General features: G+C 38.1%; 1 long non-coding RNA gene across 1 annotated transcript in view; it reads left to right on the plus strand.

Annotated features, from left to right (window-relative positions):
- Positions 1-22,268, plus strand: part of LOC139035658 (uncharacterized) — a 26,864-nt gene extending 4,596 nt beyond the window's left edge. Inside the window, exon 2 of the long non-coding RNA XR_011488339.1 lies at positions 10,728-22,268. This is a non-coding gene — a long non-coding RNA (uncharacterized lncRNA). The remainder of the gene's footprint in view (positions 1-10,727) is intronic.
- Positions 22,269-22,530: the final 262 nt, after the last annotated feature.

Raw genomic sequence — 22,530 nt, forward strand, 5'->3', positions numbered from 1 at the left:
TAGACAATTGTGGGGGCTGGCTGGAAGACAAGTCTGAAATCTGTAGAGAAGTGTGTAAGGAGAAGGAATCTGGAACTCTCAGGCATGAGCTGAAGTTGCAATCCACAGCCAGAATTTCTTCCTAGTAACCTCAGTTCTGCTCTGAAAGCCCTTCAACTAATTGAATTGGGCCTGGCTAGATTATCTAGAATAACCTTTCTTTAAAGTCTACTGATATTGAACAGTAATTACATCTACAAAATACCTTCACGGCAGCACACAGATAAAGAACTTCAGATCTTTGAGAGTTGGAGTTCAGGCTTGGAGCTCATTCCCAGAAACTATGTTTGCCGTTGGAGAAGGAAATGGCAACCCACTCCAGTATTCTTGCCTGGAGAATCCCATGGATGGAGGAGCCTGGTGGGCTGCAGTCCATGGGGTCGCAAAGAGTCGGACACGACTGAGTGACTTCACTTTCACTTTCATGTTTGCTGTTGTGTCTTGTATTTTGGGAAGAGGGTTAGTATAAGCACACAGGATGTACAAATCAATTCCATTTCCACTCTCTGGTAAAATGCGTCTAAAAGGCATGACTCTGCCTTCAAACTCCATTCCAGCCTGTTTCTCTAACTTCCTGCCTCTTTGTTTATTCCTTGAGATGTTGGCCTGACAGCCTACGTTTGAAGCCTTTGTCTTGATTCCCTAGCACCAGGAATATGTTGTCCAATTCTTGAATCCCAGAGGTTTCCCAATAAATAAGGCCCACCTGTAGGCATGTCTGCCTCTGTATGAGAAGGATTTCCTGGTAAGCTACCAGCTCTGGAGCTTTTGAAAATGTCAACAACGTTGCCCTTGAAGCCACTGGGTGGAGTCATGACTAGAACATCCTGTAACAGGTGCCAGTTGGTTTACTCCAGTCACCAAGCCAATTTTTGAAGATAGTGACAGTATTTTAATGGCTTCAGTGTTAAGATGGACTTTCCTATAACCCCTTTAGACAGCTGACAGTTGAAGAAGAGGCAGAGCTGGTACTGCCACTGATAATTATATTGACCAAAAACACCACCTACCTCCAGAAAACCTCTCCACAGAGCTGCTCAAAGGTGGTGAATTGACTGGTTTAATGCTGTTTGTTTTCTTCCTGCTGCTTTGAAGTTAAAAGGAATGAACAAATAGTAAAACAGCACACTAAATGGAGTCAAGAGAAGAAAGACTAGAGTATTTGACAAACTGGTCCTTGGGTCTTCTATTTAACTAAGAATTAGGACCATAGTTTATTATAGAGGTGTGGTTAGGATCAACAGGAGCAGCTTAGGATCTTAATAATTACTTTGAAAAAAATTTTTTTCCTTTTTTGACTGTGTTGCCAGGGTTGCAAGATCTTAGTTTCCCAACTAGAGATTGAACCTGGGCCAGAAGTGAAAGTGCCAAGTACTAACCACTGGACTGCCAGGGAATTCTCATCACTTCTTTATTAAATAAGTTATGAAAGTGCCCATTTACCCATGCACATTAAAGCTGATCCAGGGCTCTTGCTCCAGATCTGCTCTAAAAGGATACAGCTGAAAGAGTTCTTCAATTGCTAAGGGGAACACTACTACAGATATGTTGTTCAGTCGCTAAGTTGTGTCTGTCAACTCTTTGAGACTCTATGAACTGCAGCACCCTTCACTATCTCCTGGAGTTTGCTCCAAGTCATGTCCATTGAGTCACTGATGCCATCCAACCATCTCATCCTCTGTCACCCCTGTTTCCTTCTGTCCCCCTTCTTTCCCAGCGTCAGGGTCTTTTCCGGTGAGTTGGCTCTTCACATTAGTTGGGCAAAGTATTGGAGCTTCAGCTTCAGTGTCAGTTCTTCCAATGAATATTCAAGGTTGATTTCTTTTAGAATTGAGTGGTTTGATTTCCTTGCAGTCCAAGGGACTCTCAAGAGTCTCATGCAGCACCACAATTCAAAAGCATCAATTCTTCAACGCTCAGCCTTCTTTGTGGTTCAACTACACATTTACACTTTCTTTTCTATTGTAATTCTACATTCCAGGCTACTTACCTTTAAAAACTTCAGTGTGGGAAAGTTCCATCTTATACAAAAGTAGAAAAAAAATGGCATCATGAACCATTATGTATATGACCCTACCACCCAACTTAACTGATGACTAAACTGCTTTCTGTGCTCTCACCCACTTTCCCACCACATCTCCTGTCAGATTATTTATAAGCAAGTCATTTCATTTGTAAATAGGACCCTTTGTATCTCCAAATGATGACTCCCCCACCGAATATAACTAAAATAAGCAAATATTTTAATAAGGACTATTACTCAAAACTGTATGATTTTGAAGAAGTTATTTAATCTCTCTAAACTTCAAATTATTCATGAGGTGACAATATATTCCTTTCAATGAGATTATGAAAATTAACACAATGTAAGTAAAGTACTCCCCACAGTGCTTGCCACAGTATAGCCATTCTGGAGCTACTGGTTCAAATTCCAGCATTTGGTCCATTTATACCACTTTCTCTGAGTGATTCTAGGAAGGATGATAAAAAAGATGTTTGCTGAGCCCTTTAGTTGCTAAAAATTATCCTTGAAAGAAAAAAATTTAATGATGACACTAGCAGTGTACAACAGCCAAGAAGTGGAATCAAAGTTTAAATGATGAAGTAAATCAAAGCAGAGTAGAGTGCAGTAATAAAGTGACAATTGATATGAACTTATGTGAAATACAGACTCTGGCTCATATCATATCCTTAGGATTTTTCTTTTTTTCATGTGATTTCCAGTTGGTTTATATGATGGTATAATACAAAATTATTCATCTGAGCTGTAAAAGAAATATGAACACCATCTGTTTTCTTTTGAAAGATTTCTGGGACTTTTAGCCCTCAGACTCAAATACCACTGGTAACCCCACTCATTGTCTACCCATTTTTGGATTTACATATAGTTTGATTCTCTCTCATCACTATCCTAGAAAAATATTTAGTAGGAAGTTGGATTTAATTTTCTAAGCTTTATATTACAATAAATAAATTTCCATACCAGATGACACAAAATCCTAAGTTGTGCCAAGAATTGTAAAGATGGATCTCATCATGATTGCCAGCATCTTAATATCTGAGCAATAATGTCACATTGCAGTAAAGTCAAGTTTTCTTTCCTTTAAAGAAATATGTTGTGATGATGGTGATAGAATACAGAGTCACAATGAGAGTCAGAAGCTTGATTTGAGAGTCATCAGTTTGTAATCAGATGATTATAAATGATTACAGATGATTGCTCTCAGGCTAATGAAGTGAAAGGTTAAAAGAGGAAAGGAATAAATAAAGTCTCAGTCATGAATATATTAATCTAATTAATTAGCATTTTCTCACCCTTAAATTCCAAAATTGAAAGTCTATTCAGGGTAATTGTGATCCACACAGTGAAAGGTTTTAGTGTAGTCAAATGAAGCAGAAGTAGATGTTTTTCTGGATGTCCCTTGCTTTTTCCATGATCCAACGAATGTTAGCAATTTGATCTCTGGTTTCTCTGCCTTTTCTAAACCCAGCTTGTACATCTGGAAGTTCTTGGTTCACATACTGTGAAAGCCTAGCATGAAGGATTCTAAGCATAACCTTCCTAGCATGTGAAACGAACACAGTTGCACTGTACTTTGAACATTCTTTGGCATTGGCTTTCTTTGGGAAACTGGAAAATTCTTAAAGAGATGGGAGTGCCAAACTACCTTACCTGTCTCCTAAGAAACCTGTATATGAGTCAAGAAGCAACAGTTAGAACCAGACATGTAACAACTGACTAGTTCAAGATTGGGAAAGGAATACGATAAGGCTGTATATTGTCACTCTGCTTATTTAACTTATATGCAGAGTACATTTTGCAAAATGCCAGGCTGTTGGAATCAAGATTACTGGGAGAAATATCAACAACCTCAGATATGCAGACAATACCACTCTAATGGCAAAAGGTGAAGGGGAACTAATGAGCCTCTTGATGAGAGTGAAAGAGGAGAGTGAAAAAGCTGGCTTAAAATTCAACATTAAACAAACAAAGACTGTGGCATCCGTTCCCATCACTTCATGGTACTAGAAAGGGGAAAAGTGAAAACAGTGGTAGACTTTATTTACTTGGGCTCCAAAATCACTGCAGATGGTAATTGCAACCATGAAATTAAAAGATGCTTGCTCCTTGGAGGGAAAGCTATGTATGACAAACGTAGATAGCTATGACAAACCTCTGTATTAAAAAACACACATCACTTTGCCAACAAAGGTCCATATAGTCAGTTCAGTTCAGTCGCTCAGTCGTGTCTGACTCTTTGCGACCCCATGGACTACAGCGCGCCAGGCCTTCCTGTCCATCACCAACTCCCGGAGTTTACTCAAACTCATGTCCATTGAGTTGGTGATGCCATCCAACCATTTCATCCTCTCTTGTCCCCTTCTGCCCTCAATGTTTCCCAGCATCAAGGTGTTTTCCAATAAGTCAGTTCCTTGCATCAGGAGGCCAAAATATTCAAGTTTCAGCTTCAACATCAGTCCTTCTAAGTGAATACCCAGGACTGATTTCCTTTAGGATGGACTGGTTGGGTCTCCTTGCAGTCCAAGGAACTCTCAAGAGTCTTCTCCAACACCACAGTTCGAAAGCATCAGTTCTCCGGTGCTCAGCTTTCTTTATAGTCCAACTGACATCCATACATGACTACTGGAAAAACCATAGCCTTGACTAGATGGACCTTTGTTGGCAAATTAATGTCTCTGCTTTTTAATATGCTATCTAGGTTGGTCATCAGTTTTTTTCCAAGGAGTAAGCGTCTTTTAATTTCATGGCTGCAGTCACCATTGCAGGGATTTGGGAGCCCCCAAAAATAAAGTCAGCCACTGTTTCCACTGTTTCCCCATCTATTTACCATGAAATAATGGGACTGCCTGCCATTATCTTAGTTTTCTGAATGTTGAGCTTTAAGCCAACTTTTTCACTATCCTCTTTCACCTTCATCAAGAGGCTCTGTAGTTCTTCTTCACTTTCTGCCATTAGGGTGGTGTCATCTGCATATCTAAGGTTATTGATGTTTCTCCTGGCAATCTTGATTCCAGCTTGTGCTCCTTCCAGCCCAGCCTTTCTCATGATGTACTCTGCATAGAAGTTAAATAAGCAGGATGACAATATACAGCCTTGATGTACTCCTTTCTCCATTTGGAACCAGTCTGTTGTTCCATGTCCAGTTCAAACTTGCTTCCTGACCTGCATACAGATTTCTCAAGAGGCAGGTCAGGTGGTCTGGTATTCCCATCTCTTTCAGAATTTTCCAGTTTATTGTGATCCACACAGTCAAAGGCTTTGGCATAGTCAAGAAAGCAGATATAGATGTTTTTCTGGAATTCTCTTGCGTTTTCTATGATCCAGCAGATGTTGGCAATTTGATTTCTGGTTCCTCTCCCTTTTGTAAAACCAGTTTGAACATCTGGAATTTCATGGTTCACGTATTGCTGAAGCCTGACTTGGAGAATTTTGAGAATTACTTTACCTAGCATGTGAGATGAGTGCAATTGTGTGGTAGTTTGAGCATTCTTTGACATTGCCTCTCTTAGGGATTGGAATGAAAATTGACCTTTTCAGTCCTGTGGCCACTGCTGGGTTTTCCAAATTTGCTGGCATATTGAGTGCAGCACTTTGACAGCATCATCTTTTAGGATTTGAAATAGCTCAACTGGAATTCCATCACCTCCACTAGCTTTCTTCGTAGTGATGCTTCCTAAGGCCCGCTTGATTTCACACTCCAGGATGTCTGGCTGTAGGTGAGTGACCACACCATTGTGATTATCTGGGTCATGCTTTGTTCGTAGTGATGCTTCCTAAGGCCCACTTGATTTCACATTCCAGGATGTCTGGCTCTAGGTGAGTGACCACACCATCATGATTATCTGGGTTGTGAAGATCTTTTTTGTACAGTTCTTCTGTGTATTCTTGCCACCTCTTCTTATTTTCTGCTTCTGTTAGGTCCATATAATTTCTGTCCTTTATTGTGCCCATCTTTGCATGAAATCTTCCCTTGGTATCTCTAATTTTCTTGAAGAGAGCTCTAATCTTTCCCAGTCTATTATTTTCCTCTATTTCTTTGCACTGAGCACTGAGGAAGCTTTTCTTATCTCTCCTTGCTATTCTGTGGAACTCTGCATTGAAATGGGTATGTCTTTCCTTTTCCATATAGTTAAAGCTATGGTTTTTCCAGTAGTCATGCAGATGTGAGAGTTGGACCATAGAGAAAGCTGAGCACCAAAGATGTGATGCCTTCAAACTGTGGTGCTGGAGAAGACTCTTTAGCAGTCCTTTGGACAGCAAGGAGATCAAAGCAGTCAATCCTAAAGGAAATCAATCCTGAAGATTCATTGGAAGGACTTATGTTAAAGCTCCAATACATCAGCCACCTGATTCAAAGAGCTTATTCGTTGGAAAAGACCCTGATGCTGAGAAAGACTGAAGGCAAAGGAGAAGGGGCAGCACAGGATAAGACGGTTGGATGGCATCACCAGCTCAGTGGACATGAATGGAGCACACTCCAGTAGATAGTGGCGGACAGAGGAGCCTGGCGTGCTGCAGTCCATGGGGTTGCAAAGAGTTGGGCACAACTTAGCAGGTGAACAACAGCATGGTAGTTGTTGGTTGTACTACAAAACTGATGACTTTGGTAATTGTTTCCCACTTAAACTTGTAGCAAGTATTAATTTTTCCTATAAATCTTCCATATTAAGAAAATGCATATTTCAAATCATGTGTTTGACTATACTTAGAGCAGCATGAACAATGAAGGGAAGCAAATCGTTTCTTTCAAAGAGCAAAGTTATAAATACCAGGACTAAGTGAGCTAGATTGTGTCCTTTGTCCTGCACCTCTGAGAGAGTGCTCTGTGCCGGAGAAAACAAATCTCCCTCTTTGTAAATGCCTTGACTGCCTATTTGATCAGCTAAGATAAGGAAGGGTGGGCTTCCCTGGTGCCTCAGTGGTGAAGAATCTGCCTGCCAATGTAGGAGACACAGGTTCACCGCCTGGTCCAGAAAGATCCCATATGCTGTGACACAAGTAAGTCTAGAACACAACTAATGAGTCTGTGCTCTAGAGCCTGGGAGCCGAAACTACTGAGCCCTGAGCCTCAGCTACCAAAGCCTGAGTGCCCTGGAGCCACGACAGTGAGAGGCCCATGCACTATAACTGGAGACTAGCCCCACTAGCTGGAACTAGAGAAAAGCCCAAGCAGCAAAGAAGACCAAGCACAGCCACCCCCTACACACACGCACACACACACACACTCAGATAAAAGAGATAAGGAAAAGCAAGGACTTCAGAGTTTTGTTTGATCTTTAGGTAGGTAGATGGTGAAATAGAGGTAAATGACTATAACATGAAATGTTTGCCATTATGATCCTTTCTTCTGTACAGAGAGGCCTCTGGGCATGATTAGGAAACTGGAGAATAAAAAGTGAGACATGGAAACCACTCTGCAAAAGCAGTATAAAGTACTACACCTATTATGGCCAGGAATTTACATAAAGTGTGCTTTATTTAGAAAATGTTTCTCCTTAATATGAGCTGATTCATTCATTTAACAAATATTGTAGATCACCTGTTATGTACTCAGTATATTTTACCTCCTGGAGTTGTAGTGTTAAAACAAGGTGCCTGTCTTCACACAGTTTACTTTCTGGTGGGAAGACACTAGAAGTATAATTTATATTTTAAAAGTATATAGTGTAATTTCAGCTAATAACAAGTACTATGAGACTCCAATACTTTGGCCACCTGATGCGAAGAGCTGACTCATTTGAAAAGACCCTGATGCTGGGAAAGATTGAGGGCAGGATGAGAAAGGGATGACAGAGGATGTGATGGTTGGATGGCATCACTGACTCAATGGACTTGAGTTTGGGTGAACTCTGGAAGTTGGTGATGGATAGGGAGGCCTAGCTTGCTGCAGTTCATGGGGTTGCAGAGTTGGACACGACTGAACTGAACTGAACTGATGCAGGGTGAACATGCATTCACAATAATGAGGGAGTGAACCATGGCAGAAAGAGTGCTTATCCATCATGCTGGGAAGTCAGTGTCTAAAATTTTAAAAATAGCTATTTAAGAACATTGTTTAGAAATATGGCTGTAAATTCGAGTAAACAAGAACTGAGGACATTTGCCTAGTGAACAACACTGGGAGCAGAGCAGGGAACTACTCTTTTAATTGTAAAAGAGTTTTAGTACTATTTTTTTTTTTAGTACTATTCTTTTTTTAAAAATTGTAGTTGATTTGCAATGTTCTAGGTGTACAATAAAGTGATTCAATTATATATATACAATATATACATATTATATATAGCACATATTCTTTTTCAGATTCTTTTCCATATAGGTTATTACAAGATATTGAATATAGTTCTCTGTGCTATACAGTGGGTCCTTTCTGTTTATAGATAAATTTTATATATAATCATGTATATCTGTTAATCCTAGTTTATCCCTCTCCTCTTTTTCCCTTGGTAAACATAAGTTTGTTTTCAGTGTCTGTGAGTATATTTCTGTTTTGTAACTAAATTCATCAGTATCATTTTTTTAGACTCTACATATAAATAATATCATGTATTTAGCTTTCCCTGACTTACTTCAGTTGGTATGATAATCTCTAGGTCCACGTGCATTGCTGCAAATGGCATTATTTCATTTGTTTTTATGGTGGTATGATGTCTTTTTAAAACTATAGGCTTGTATTACTTTGGGAAAGTGTATGTACTGTTAACAAAAAACCTTCTTTGCTTCCATGCTTCCTTTTACCTACAAATAAGCCTTAAATCCCAGAGCATGCTTTTTAAAATCAAGCTCCATCTGCCTTCTGATTTCATTTACCACCCCTTTCTCCTCAGCTTTACACATCGTGCACTCGAGTCACTAACTCCTTTAAGAGCATGTATGGACCACCTACTGTGAGCAAGTGGGTATAAAAAGATGAATATGACACCTTATTCATCCTCACTGCACTGTCTAATAGTAGAAACAGATGCATAAAAAATAAACTCACGTCAGTGAGTTTGATGTGTGAATGAAAGTATAGACAGTGACCTATTCTATGAGAATCTAAGAGAAGTAGCAACAACTTGCCCAAGTTTGTGCCTCATTCATAGCTTCATGCTCTTGGTGATGCTTGTTTATATGTTTGGGCTCTTTGTGACCATATGGAAGGACATCATGTAACTCTCTCCTACAGTTCCTACCCAACCATTCCTCCCAGAAAAAAAGGCTTTTTCTTCCTTGCTCCCCAACCACTTTGCCCTTAACACTCTGATTCTGTTTGACTCAGGAAGTATCATAAGGTAATAACTAAAAACTCCAATGCTGGGAGTTGAAGACTCTAGCACTTGCTAGATACGTGACAGAACAGGTGACACATCCATTTAACATCCACTTGCTTCATTTCTTAGACAAGAAAGTAAGAAGTAAGGCAACTGACATAATAGGGTTGTGTTGAGCATTACATGAGATAACACATTTTACAACACATACACACATGCTTAGAACATAGTATTTATTATGGTCATGTCAGTCTTCCCTATTGGATACAGGGATTGTGTTTAATTTGACTTTTGTCACCAGTGTCTAGTCCAGAGCTTGACACTTGGCCAGGTACATGTTTGCTATGATGATACAGGAATAAAAGAAGGTATTTGCAGATTTGATGGAGACTGTGGAAACTCAACATTCAGAAAACGAAGATCATGGTATCTGGTCCCATCACTTCATGGGAAATAGATGGGGAGACAGTGGAAACAGTGTCAGACTTTATTTTTTTGGGCTCCAAAATCACTGCAGATGGTGATTGCAGTCATGAAGTTAAAAGACGCTTACTCTTTGGAAGGAAAGTTATGACCAAACTAGATAGCATATTAAACAGCAGAGACATTACTTTGCCAACAAAGGTCCGTCTAGTCAAGGCTATGGTTTTTCCAGTGGTCATGTATGGATGTGAGAGTTGGACTGTGAAGAAAGCTGAGCACTGAAAAATTGATGCTTTTGAACTATAGTGTTGGAGAAGACTCTTGAGAGTCCCTTGGACTGCAAGGAGATCCAACCAGTCCATCCTAAAGGAGATCAGTCCTGGGTGTTCATTGGAAGGACTGATGTTGAAGCTGAAACTCCCATACTTTGGCCACCTCATGCAAAGAGTTGACTCATTGGAAAAGACCCTGATGCTGGGAGGCAGGGGGCAGGAGGAGAAGGGGACGACAGAGGATGAGATGGCTGGATGGCATCACCGACTCGATGAACATGAGTTTGAGTAAACTCCAGGAGTTGATGATGGACAGGGAGGCCTGGTGTGCTGTGATTCATGGGGTCGCAAAGAGTCAGACACGACTGAGCAACTGAACTGAACTGAATGGAAACTAAACTGGGTTTGAAATATGAGTAATATCCAGCTAGGTAGTGAGATTAGCCAGTACAAAAAATCTGTCATTGGGAGAGAGCATGTGGAAGCCTGTCTGAAGAGAGAGGGTATGAATTCATGGGAGATAAGGTTGGTAAGTGGGATAAAGTTGTGAGCATAAACACAAACAAAGGTGCTTATACCTGAGCTGGTAAACAGAGATTCTGCAGGCTCTTGAGCAAGAATAATATAACACTACCAATACCCGAGGAATCTTGGTATATAGGTCAGCAGGAGGCAAAACTGAATTCCTGGCGTATTTTCTTTTCATGCTTTCACCCATAGAAGTCACCACACTTGGCATGGAGCTTGCTGAAGTGAAAAGAGAAGTGAAGAGCTTGCTGAGATGCTCTTAATCTAAGAAGTTAAGGTAATGAAAGGAAAAAGAGAGATAAGTCAATGGCTACCTATAATGAAAAAAGAGTCAAATAAAGATAAATTTGAAAAGGAGAGCAGATTTAGAAGAAATGTGGGAGGCCAACATTAGTTTTTTAATTCAGCAAATACTTATTGGAAAAATACTCATTGAACTTCTATTATATGCAAAGCACCGCTGAGTACTGTAGTGAATACAGAGTTCCATCTCTTCAAGTAGAAGGAATAACACAAATCTCTGTGTACTAGAAGGAATATGATACTACTGAAGGAGAGAGGAGAGAGAAAAGGTGGATGAAGAAGACAGCATTCTCTAGACAGTTCTAGACCTTCTAGACAGTTCTCAAACATTTTGGTCTCAGGACCTCTCTATACTCGTAACAATTATCTAGGACCCCAAAAAGTTTTTGTGTATGTGCATTATTCATTGACATCTATACTATATATGAAATTAAAATAAAGTTTTAAAATAATTACTTAAAAAGTAACATTAAACACATTACATGGTAATATAAATAATATTGTATGAAAAATACATTTTCCAAAACAAAAGTAAAAGTAAGAGTTGCTCTGTTTTATATATTTGCAAATCCACATATGCATATATCCTTGTTCATGCCTCTATGCACATACACAAGTATATCTTTTGCATAAATTAAAAACAGAATTGTTGGGTCAAAGGATATGCATTTTACATTTCGATTGGTACTGCCAAACTTGATCTCCATGAAATATCTATAAGTGTGTTTATATTTCAGTGAATTAGTCCATGCTCATTTCCTTGTTTGATCATTGTTGTTTTTGATTTATAGAAACTTTTTATTTAGAAAGTCTGTGCTAAAATAAAAGGAAAGGCTGTGCTGAAAATGAGAGTTTCTGGCAAGCCTGAAGATACGCAGTATGAAAACAGCAGGCAAACATAGGACAGGGCATACACAAAAGAAAAAAGACACTGAAAGGGGAGGTAAAAGGATGTATAATACCAGCTTTTTCTATCACGTGTTTCCTAGGTCTCATGTCCTTGTTTTATCGGCCTGGGCATTAGAGTCTGGTACAGTGATCTCCAAGGTAGAGTTTGCAAGGTGACTTACTGAGGTTCAGAAAGAAAATATTAGAACTTGTATTTGTTTCTTTTTTTATCTGAAAATAGGTTAATTTTTAATCACCTGTGGAATGTCACTTTCATCATTACTCAGTCTGAAGGTCAAATGGTCACATAAGGTAGTGGGTATCTACCAACACAAGCAGGAATCCCACAACTGTCACCCTCTTGTGTTTATTATTCCTTTTCAGGACATTGTGACACATTGTACAGTGGTAGAGTAAAAGATTTACCAATCATGACACCTAGTTTTAGCTAAACTAACCTCATAAAATGGATATTGGTACCCTGCCAAGATCCTCCTTACTGGTCATTGCATTCCTCATATGTTGTGTCTCTTGGCTGCTAACAGCTCATAGCTATACCCTTCTGCTTGGTAGACTTGTTCGTAAATGATGGGAGTTATCTAATCAGGGAGATTAGAAATTACCACCAACCTCTAACCCCCAACCCCAGGTGCCCTATAGCCAATGACTCAATGATAAGGGGATATCAAAGTCTTGCCTCCTTTCTTGGAGGTGACACACACAACTCCAAGGTGCCATCCATGCATTGGAGCTTTTTGTAGGATCAGACTGGGGATAAACTTCAGGTAAACCCACATCTTTGCCAAACCGCTTTCCCTGTGCTGTTCTGTTTCCTGCACTGCCTTACAGGTTTCATCTGACATCCCTCAGTTTCTCCGAAGTTGACTGGCACGAGAATCTTTATCTCAGACTACTTCTTGAGAACCTGACCTGAGATAGTAAAGCATTTGATGTTAAAATAGTCATGCGAAGAAGACAAGACCAAAAGATCAATAGTAAAAGCAAAAACAATAACCAAATGGAAAGACTAGGTTTTTCCTCCTTTCAGGACAACCTCTTCTTACCCAAAACATGTGATAAAAATGACAGTTTTTTAAATGAGATCTAACAAGTTAGCCAAAAGAATTAGAAACTCAAAGGAAGACTATTTGGGACTTCCCTGGTGGTACAGTGGATAAGACTGTACTGACTTCCAATGCAGGGGATATGTGTCCAATCCCTGGTCCGGGAAGATTACATGTACGATGGAGCAACTAAGCCTGTACACCGCAACTACTGAGCCCGTGCTCCAGAGCCTACGCGTCTCAACTACTGAGCCTACACTCCAGAGCTACTGAAGCCGGTGCACCTAGAGCCTGACTTAACAAAAGAAGCCGCTGCAATGAGAAGTCCATGCACTGCAGTGAAGAACAGCCTCTGCTTGCCACGACTAGAGAAACCCCGCACTCAGCAGTGAATACCCAGTGCAAACAAAAAAATAATTAAAAAACAAACAAGAGGAAGACTATTTGAAATACAGATTTCTATCCACTTTTCTAGCAAATGAATCTTGCCTTAGTGGCTGTAATGGATTGAGATATTAGCTGATGGTAATATAAAAACACTATTCGCACGGTATTTAAAATCAATACATCCAGAATATGAAGCTAAATCTCAGCAATCTTTTGAAAGATATTTAAATTATGTGACATGTAACACTTTATACAGTTGCACTAAACTAAGTGGTAAATGTTTGGATCTCTAAGTTTTCTTACTTCTGAGGTTTCTTACTTAAAAGTGGAAGACAAGACAAGACAAAAATAGCAGTAACTGGAGAAATATATCTTTCCTGCAACAGTTAATATAGCTAAATAAAAATTTTTTTAAAAGACAAAAACAGGTGGGAGGGGGGATCAGGATGGGGAACACATGTAAATCCATGGCTGATTCATGTCAATGTATGGCAAAAACCACTACAATATTGTAAAGTAATTAGCCTCCAACTAGTAAAAATAAATGAAAAAAAAAGACAAATGCATTATTCAGATAACATATACTAAAGTGTATATGTATAGAAAACATTGTGCAGAGTTGAAGATTCAAGTATTGAAACAAATTATGCAGTGTGGGGGGCTCTGGTTCATTTGGATGAAAGTGTTTCTCATTTGTTTCAGCTTATGGTGTTTGTTAAATTCTGAGTTAAGGATGAAATATAGGAAGAACTACTTCTCTTCAGCCATTAAAAGATACTCCAGAGAGGTTATGTTTTCAATAATAAATGACTTTGCTAATAAAACAATTTTACAGGGGAAAACAAAACTGATTTTCTTAGTGAAGCAACTGATTTCACCAGGATAAATTAGTTCTCTGGAACCTGGTTACGGTGCTAATAGACACATGTGAAATCAAATCATTGGATTCTTCATTGATAAGTTACAATGACAGGGAAGTTGGTGCCAGACTGTATGAACTTCTATAGGATATCATCTATTTTAATAAAAAAATACATAAAAATTTCAGTGTAAGATCTCTACAGTATTTTTTAATTATCTGTAGAGTGAGCATAAAAGAATTTAATACAACAGAGACAAAGTGGCCAAAGTGAAGATGAGTTTCACATTTTTCTTTTACTAAAAGGAAAGTTTCGGATTTCCTGTCTGTTCCTGTGCTGACAAGTGACTCTGTGTAAAATGCAATGTTGGCAGATATTTTGGGGAACAGAAAAAAGGAACACTTTATCTGTTCTTTCAAGGTAACAGTGACCTTTTAACAATGAATGGGAAAGTAACTGCTTATCAAAAACAAGTACAATTTGAAAACATGTTTGGCAATGTTTCTATCATCCTCTGACTTTATTGCTGAAAAAATTTGTTTGTCATCTATAAAAATTCAAGTATGCTGATATTGGGAAACAGAACTGTCAAACTTGTTTGAAAATTTTCTAAACAAAGAGTGACAGTAGATACTTAATCCATATGTCAGATACAAATATACATCTGACTGACATTAGGGAAGATAGATATTTCTAGTGGAATTTCAACAAAAGCCTTTCCGTAATTAGGATGTATGTGAGAAAAAATGAGAATCCTGATTTTGTACCACTTCCTTTTAAATCTTAGTACCTTTTTGAGGTGTGTTTTTTACACATTCAGTTCAGTTCAGTCACTCAGTCGTGTCCAAGTCTTTGCAACCCCATGGACCACAGCACACCAGGCCTCCCTGTCCATCACCAACTCCCAGAGTTTTACCCAAACTCATGTTTGAACTTCCCTGGTGGTTCAGAGGGTAAAGTGTCTGCCTGCAGTGCAGGAGACCTGGGTTCAACCCCTGGGTCAGGAGGATCCCCTGGAGAAGGAAATGGCAGCCCACTGCAGTACTCTTGCCTGGAAAATCCCATGGATGGAGGAGCCTGGTAGGCTACAGTCCATGGGGTCTCAGAGTCAGACTCAACTGAGTGACTTCACTTTCTTTCTTTCTTTTCTTTCATGTCCATTAAGTCGGTGATGCCATCCAACCATCTCATCCTCTGTTGTCCCCTTCTCCTCCTGCCCTCAATGTTTCCCAACATCAGGGTCTTATTTTCAAATCAGTTTTTATACATTATAGACATTAAAACCAAGAAGTGAAATAAATTGAAAGTAGAACAAAACTTTCAAAATGCTTTATATTCAAAATATTAAACTAAGATTTTTTTAAAATGGAATTAAAATAATTATTGCTGACAAATATTTGAGAATCATTAATAAGTAAAGTAAAAATTATCTTAGAAGTCTCATCTTTTAGCAATTTCAATTCCATGTATTTTTGTAGTACAAAGAACATTATAATAGTACATGTGGATAATTTATTAAGTAAAGTTTAGCAATAGATACTTAAAAAATTTTTATGATGAATGTGCAATCAATAAAGTTTGATGACTGTTAGATCTGGTGAATAATAAGTACTTCATGGACAGAATGCTCTTTAATCAAACTCTCCAGGCTGACACCATTAAGTATTTTATTTTCCATTAAGTATTTAATTGCATTTTAAAATAGATGAAAATACAAGATATAAGAATGAAAAAATAGTTTCCAATTTTTTTCTTGGTCTAACAGTTTTACACAGTGAAGTTACACAGTGTGTGTAACTCAAGCATCCTGTTTCTAGCAGGAGAGCTATGTCAACAGAGCAAACGTGAACCAGCCTGCTGCAGAGTGGACTGGGATCTGCCTTTCTCATTGACTATCAAGAGCCAAAAGAGATGGGTCACCTTTCACTTACTAATTATATTCAATGTAGATGTCATATTCTCACCATCTCACCAAATAGATAAATCACTCTTGCATTCACAGAGGTGAAGAGAAGACAGCAGCATCTCCCTAAAACTTCCCAAAGAATGGAAGTTTTGGCAGACATTCCTATCTTACTGACTGGGGCAAAATGTACAAGAAAAAGAGAATGAGTTCCCTCAAAAACAGTTAAAAATCCCAAAGGCAGTTATTTACGAATTTAATATACAAGTTCAATAGCTTTCCCATAAATAGAAAAGCCCCAGTTAGAAAGTAACTTCGTTATACAGCAGAAACTTACACAACATTGTAAAGCAATTATACTCCAATAAAAAAAAAAAAAAAGATACCATATATTACTATTGAAGAGATTTTATACTCAGGGGAAAACCTAAGAAATGTACTGGGCCTGTTTGAAGCCAGTTGGAGGATATTGAAGATGATTTGAATATATTTGAGTATGATCTGAGTGAGCTTGATTGTCACGTTTTCAGGGAAGACTTAATGTTGTAAAAATAGTGTTTCTATGTCAATGAATCTATACACTGAGTATAATAACAACCAGAATGTCAACAGCATTATGCTTTGGAACTTGAACAAGTGTTATTAGAATGTGCCTAGATTCCAGGGATGAGTCGTGTTGATGGTTGCGCAACAATGTGAATATATGTAACAAAACTGTACACTTAAAAGCAGTTGAAATGGTAAGTTCTATGTATAGCTTACCACAATAAAAAGATCTGACTGCCCCCCAAACTTCTTCTAAAAATACGAGAGTAGATGGAAAAATCCTTTTAAAGAACTAATAAAAGATTAGTTTTACAAGAATTTTAAACTTCTTCCAATGCTGGGGACATGAGTTCCATCCTTGGTCTGGGAACTATGACTGCACACGCCGCAGAGAAACTAAGTCTACTCACCACAACTAGAGAGCATATGGATTGCAATGGAAGATCCTGCCTGTTTGCAAGTAATTAATTGTAGCCAAATAAATAAATACATTTTAAAGACGAGTACTATAATATGTAGCTATTAAAATTAGGTAGATCCTTCATACACATTTTTAAATGAAAAAACTGTACAGAACCATATATAGAGCTCATTTTTATTTAATTGTCAAAGGGATTTTTATGCTACTGTATACATTTTTTTAAAAAGTCTACAGGGTCAACAGTGGTTATTTCTGAGGAGTGAAATTATTTGACCGGGAGGAAGACTTCTATTCTTCCCTTTGTATCTGTTATATTTTAATATTTTATGAAACCAAGAGTAAGTTTTATTAAGTTGTGATAAACTTAAAAAAAAGACTTAAAAAAAAAATCAATGTACCAAAATGGCCACTTAAAATGGCTACATTAAAATGTCTTGTACCATTTAGAAATCTTTGCTGCAATCCCTGTTTTAGAAAAAAGCAGCCTCTAAGCAGAATGCTGGGAGGGATTGGGGGCAGGAGGAGAAGGGGACGACAGAGGATGAGATGGCTGGATGGCATCACCGACTCAATGGACATGAGTCTGAGTAAACTCCAGGAGTTTGTGATGGACAGGGATGCCTGGCGTGCTGCGATTCATTGGGTCGCAAAGAGTCAGACACAACTGAGTGACTGAACTGAACTGAACTGAAGCTCCAAGAACAGGGTGTCTATATTGACAGCAATAGCACAGGAAAACTTGCTCTTCCAGATATTGACTGTAGGAGGAAGTTATGCCTCCTACAGCATTGTTAAAGGAAAATTAAAATGTAGTTACAAAGTCATAGAAGTAATTTATGTGTAAATTTTAAAACTTGCATCAAGGGCTTTCTTTTAAGCATCCAACTAATTTTTAAAAACTAGTTCATCTGAAAGTATTAGGGTGAATTTTGTTTAATTGACATTTAGGTGTAAAATAATACATTTTATAGATAATATTAAAATTTACAACTTTCGCCTGGTTAGTTTTAGGACTTTACCAAAGACAGCGAAAGTATGTCGTTAATGTTAACTTCCTGATTATGCAAAACTCCAATATATTGTTTTGAATAGCAACAAGAAATAGGGAACTTCTTTCTCTTGAAGAAACAACTACTGTTGCTCTTTTCTGTGATTCTACATATTACTAAATTTTGAAATATAAATGTAATTTTAATTCTAATGGGAGCACTCTCTATAACATAAAAATACTGTGAATACTGTTCTTGAAATACCACATATAGAATAGAATCTTTTTGAGAAATGCCAACCTATATCGTCAGAATTTATATTGAAAACTTACTTGAAACATTTATATATTGAGAACCTTGAAAAATGTAGCATATGTTGGTTAATAATATTCCTGATGATATTATTAATGATAACATTAATAGGTATATAATATTGGAAATCACTATCTTACTCTCCTTTTAATATGCATAGGAAGATCTGTGTGAGTTTGGCAATAAATATTTCCAAGCTGGTAATAATACATATTAGCCTTTTATAGTTTGAATTGGTAATTATTACCAACTGGGAACTTTTAACCTTCTTGTTTATTTGCTTTAGACTTGGAAAAACATTCCTCACCTCTACTCCAATAGCAAAAGAAATATGGATTTCTTTCCAGCTGTTTTACACTTTTATAATTATTATGGTACTAATTTATGGGTTTTCTCCCCTGCAATAGAATTGTCTTTAGGTGAAATATTTCAAATTTAGGATTTTATGGAAAGTTTGCACAACAGAAAATAAAATGTTAATTTGAAAATATTAATAAACTTAAGGCAGTAGTCAGAAATTTCAGTTCAACTTACTCTTGAAGAAACTGAGTTTACTAAATACACATTATAGAATGTACTAGATGTATCTTTATATGAACTTTCTTAAATGTTCTTCCTTTTTCCTTTCAAACCAAAGCATGATTTATAAGGAATATTATTTTTGAGGCAGGAGAAATTATTTTCATTTCAACAGTTTTTCAATGAAATACTGTCAATTTAAATGCTCACAAATGTTTCGAAGGTATTTGAAACATGGTCGTTAATGCTATTGCATGATTATTAATAAACCTTAGTGATATGAGATTTTTCATTGCACTAATTGAAATGTGGATTAAGAGAGGATAACAGTGCACCTGCATTTGTTTGGTAGCAATGAATTCAAAATTTGGACAACATTTCAATGAATTACAAAGATGCTGAATATATGAATTTAAAACAATCATAAACATGATCAGTCATTTCAAGGTTACATGATAATTCTGAAGCACAGATTGTTTAGAGATTTGTATAGTTATGAGATAAACAAAGGACAAAGTTCAGAAGGAGAAACAAAGATGTCACTCTTAAGATTGTTGGTAAAAAATGCTTTGAGGGCTTCCCTGATGGCTCAGAGGTTAAGGGTCCGCCTGCCAATGCAAGAGACACCAGTTCGATCCCTGGTCTGGGAAGATCCCACATGCTGCAGAGCGACGAAGCCTGTGCGCCACAACTATTGAGCCTGTGCTCTAAAGCCCGGGAGCTGCAACTATTGAACCTAAACACTGCAACTGCTGAAGCCCAAGCATCCTGGAGCCCATGTCTGCAACGAGAAGCCATCACAATGAGAGGCCTCTGCACCACAACTGGGGAGTAGCCTGCCACAACCAGAGAAAAGCCCGAGCAGCAACAAAGACCCAGCACAGTCAAAAATAAATAAAATTATTTTAAAAATGCTTTGAAACTGATGATGCAGATATCCATTAAAATCATAAGGCAACTTTTGCTGTAAATGAAGTGTAGATTAGTAAAGGGCATTTACAATTTTTATTTAAAAAAACCCACAAAATAAATGTTCTTGGCCAGTTTTTACAAATATGAATCACACAATTATTGATCTATATGGTGGGGTTTGGTCTTAGACCTTCCCTGGCATACATAGGGCTGGCAAACGTGAGGCTGCCATTTCAAGCCTCATGCCCATAGTACGGATTGACCAGTGGAGGTAATCCGGACCAAACCACAGTGAGGAAGTAAGAGAGGGCCTTGAGTAGTGAGCACAAGTTCAGCGGAGTCAACACTGCCTATAAATACTGGCTAGATAATCGATTTTCAGACAGGGGGTTGATATTTCACAAAGAAGCCAGGTTTTAATTACCTGAGGAAAGATCTTCTTTAATAATTATAAGGCTAAAAGGCAGAACTTGAAGGAGAAGCACACTTTCTAGAAGAAGGGACCTTTTGAAAGGATCTAATTATTTTGAAGTACAGTCTAATATACTTTTATGTAATATATGTAACACGGCAATGTAATAGATATACAAATAAACTGTTGTTTAAAAAAAAAAAGGTAGGGGAGGGACTTCACTGGTGGCCCAGTGGTTAAGAATCTGCCGAGGATCCTACTTCAACCCCTTTGGCAGGGGACTGGGATCTCACATGCTGCAGGGCAACTAAGCTCAGGCACCTCAGCTACTTAACCCACACGCCACAGCTAGGGATTTGTGCGCGGCAACAAAAGATCCCGTGCACCGCAAGTAAGACTCGGTGCAGCTAAACAAACGAAACAAAAACCTGCCACATCCTCTTGTGCACAGAACATATCAAACTAAAAAAAGGCGGGGAAAGAGGGGAGGTGGGGAGAATTTTTGCAGGGCACATGTTACAAATGGGTAATGAGGCAAAAATTCGATAAAGAACATGTTCTTCAAGACAAATAGGGCAAAAACGACTGTATGTAATTTTGAGGTGTTAGGAATTGGCTCTGGGTACCTGAGACTTCTGCTTAAGCTCCAGGGAGTTTAAGGAGAGGCCCTTCTCTCACTTGTGGGATTGCTGGTGCCCAATGTGAGTGATCATCTTTCCTTCAGTTCTGAGCTTTCTTAACATATCACGGCTGGCCAATAGACCACAGTATCCTTAGAAGACTTCCAGTTGACTCTAACCCCCTAGAACGGGTTTGGCAGTACAGAATCTAGGTCAAGCTCACCAAATAGATTAGTAAGTTAATAACTGTGTGTCTTACTTAAGAAGAAAGTGCCATTATAATACAGTAACTCAAGTGTGCAACCAAATTACCTGTTGAGCTTGTTAAACAAATGGCTGGGTTCAGGCTCCCAAGCTTTTGTGATTCGGTAAGTCTGAGATGGGGCCTGGGACTTTGCATTTCTAACAAGTTGCCAGGTGATGTTGAAACTACTGGTCAGGGTAGTGCACACCGAGAAATCTGTTCCAGGCAGTTGAGCTAATCCACTTGACGGGGTCCCTGATGTCTCTTTGCTTGACAAATGTGAGATAAAAGGTAGAGTAATGCTACTAAAGCGTACTGCTTAAATCAGGTGCTACAAAGTCAGTTAATGGATATCCTTAGCTTTAGGCTTTATATTCTTTCTGAATCAGATGCAGTCTAATCTTAGATTTAATGTAGATTTTAAAACTGTATATAATAAAATCAGTTCTAGCATGTAGTACCTACCAATTTCACAAATCAAAAAACCTCAGAAATATACTTACTGCCTCATTCCTTTATCCCTCCCCCAACTCACTATAATTTGACCATATAATAACTCTGCTTATATTTTGAAGGAGTGCCAAACTGCTTTCCAAAGTCACTCACTGCACCATTTTACATTCCCATCAGCAATATTTGAGAACTCTAATTTCTCCGTATCCTCTCCAATACTTGCTACTGTCCATCTTTTTTTATTATAGTCATCCTGGTGTGTGAATGATGTGTGATAGCTCATTATGGTTTTGATTTGCTGTTCTCTAATGACAGATGTAACTTACTAACAAAAGATTAAGAGCTACCAATGACAGATGATGTTGAGCATCTTTTCATGTGTGTCTAGGTCAGTTGTATAAGTTCTTCAGGGAAATGTCATTCAAATCCTTTGCCTATTTTAAAAGCTGGGCTCTTTTGTTATTAAGTTACAGGGTCTCTACATAATCTAGATACTTGATCCTTATCTGATATATGACACATATTTTCATTCCGTTCTGCAGATTGTCTTTTTTCCTTTTTTGATGGTATATCCTTTGAGGCATAAAAGTTTTTTATTTTGATGAAGTCCATTTTATCTATTTTTTCTTTTATTGTTTGTGCTTTTGGTGTCATATATAAGAAATTATTGCCTAATCCTTTAGGCATATACCTTGAGGAAACCAAAATTGAAAAAGACACGTACCCCAGTGTTTATTGCAGCACTGTTTACAATAGCTAGAACATGGAAGCCACCTAGATGTCAATCGACAGATGAATGGATAAAGAAACTGTGGTACATATACACAGTGGAATATTACTCAGCCATAAAAAGAAATGCATTTGAGTCAGTTCTAATGAGGTGGATGAACCTAGAACCAATTATACAGAGTGAAGTAAGTCAGGAAGAGAAAAACATCATATACTAACACATACATACGGAATCTATGGTACTGATGAAATTATTTTGCAGGGCAGCAATAGAGACACATAGAGAACAGACATTGACCCAGGGTAGGGGGAGGAAGGAGATGGTGGGATGTGTGGACAGAGTATCATAGAAACTTATATTCCCATTTGTAAAATAGAGAGCCAGTGGGAATTTGCTGTGTGGCTCAGGGAACTCAAATCAGGGCTCTAACAA

The sequence above is a fragment of the Odocoileus virginianus genome, chromosome 6 (genome assembly GCF_023699985.2).
Source record: "Odocoileus virginianus isolate 20LAN1187 ecotype Illinois chromosome 6, Ovbor_1.2, whole genome shotgun sequence".
Taxonomy (NCBI): domain Eukaryota; kingdom Metazoa; phylum Chordata; class Mammalia; order Artiodactyla; family Cervidae; genus Odocoileus; species Odocoileus virginianus.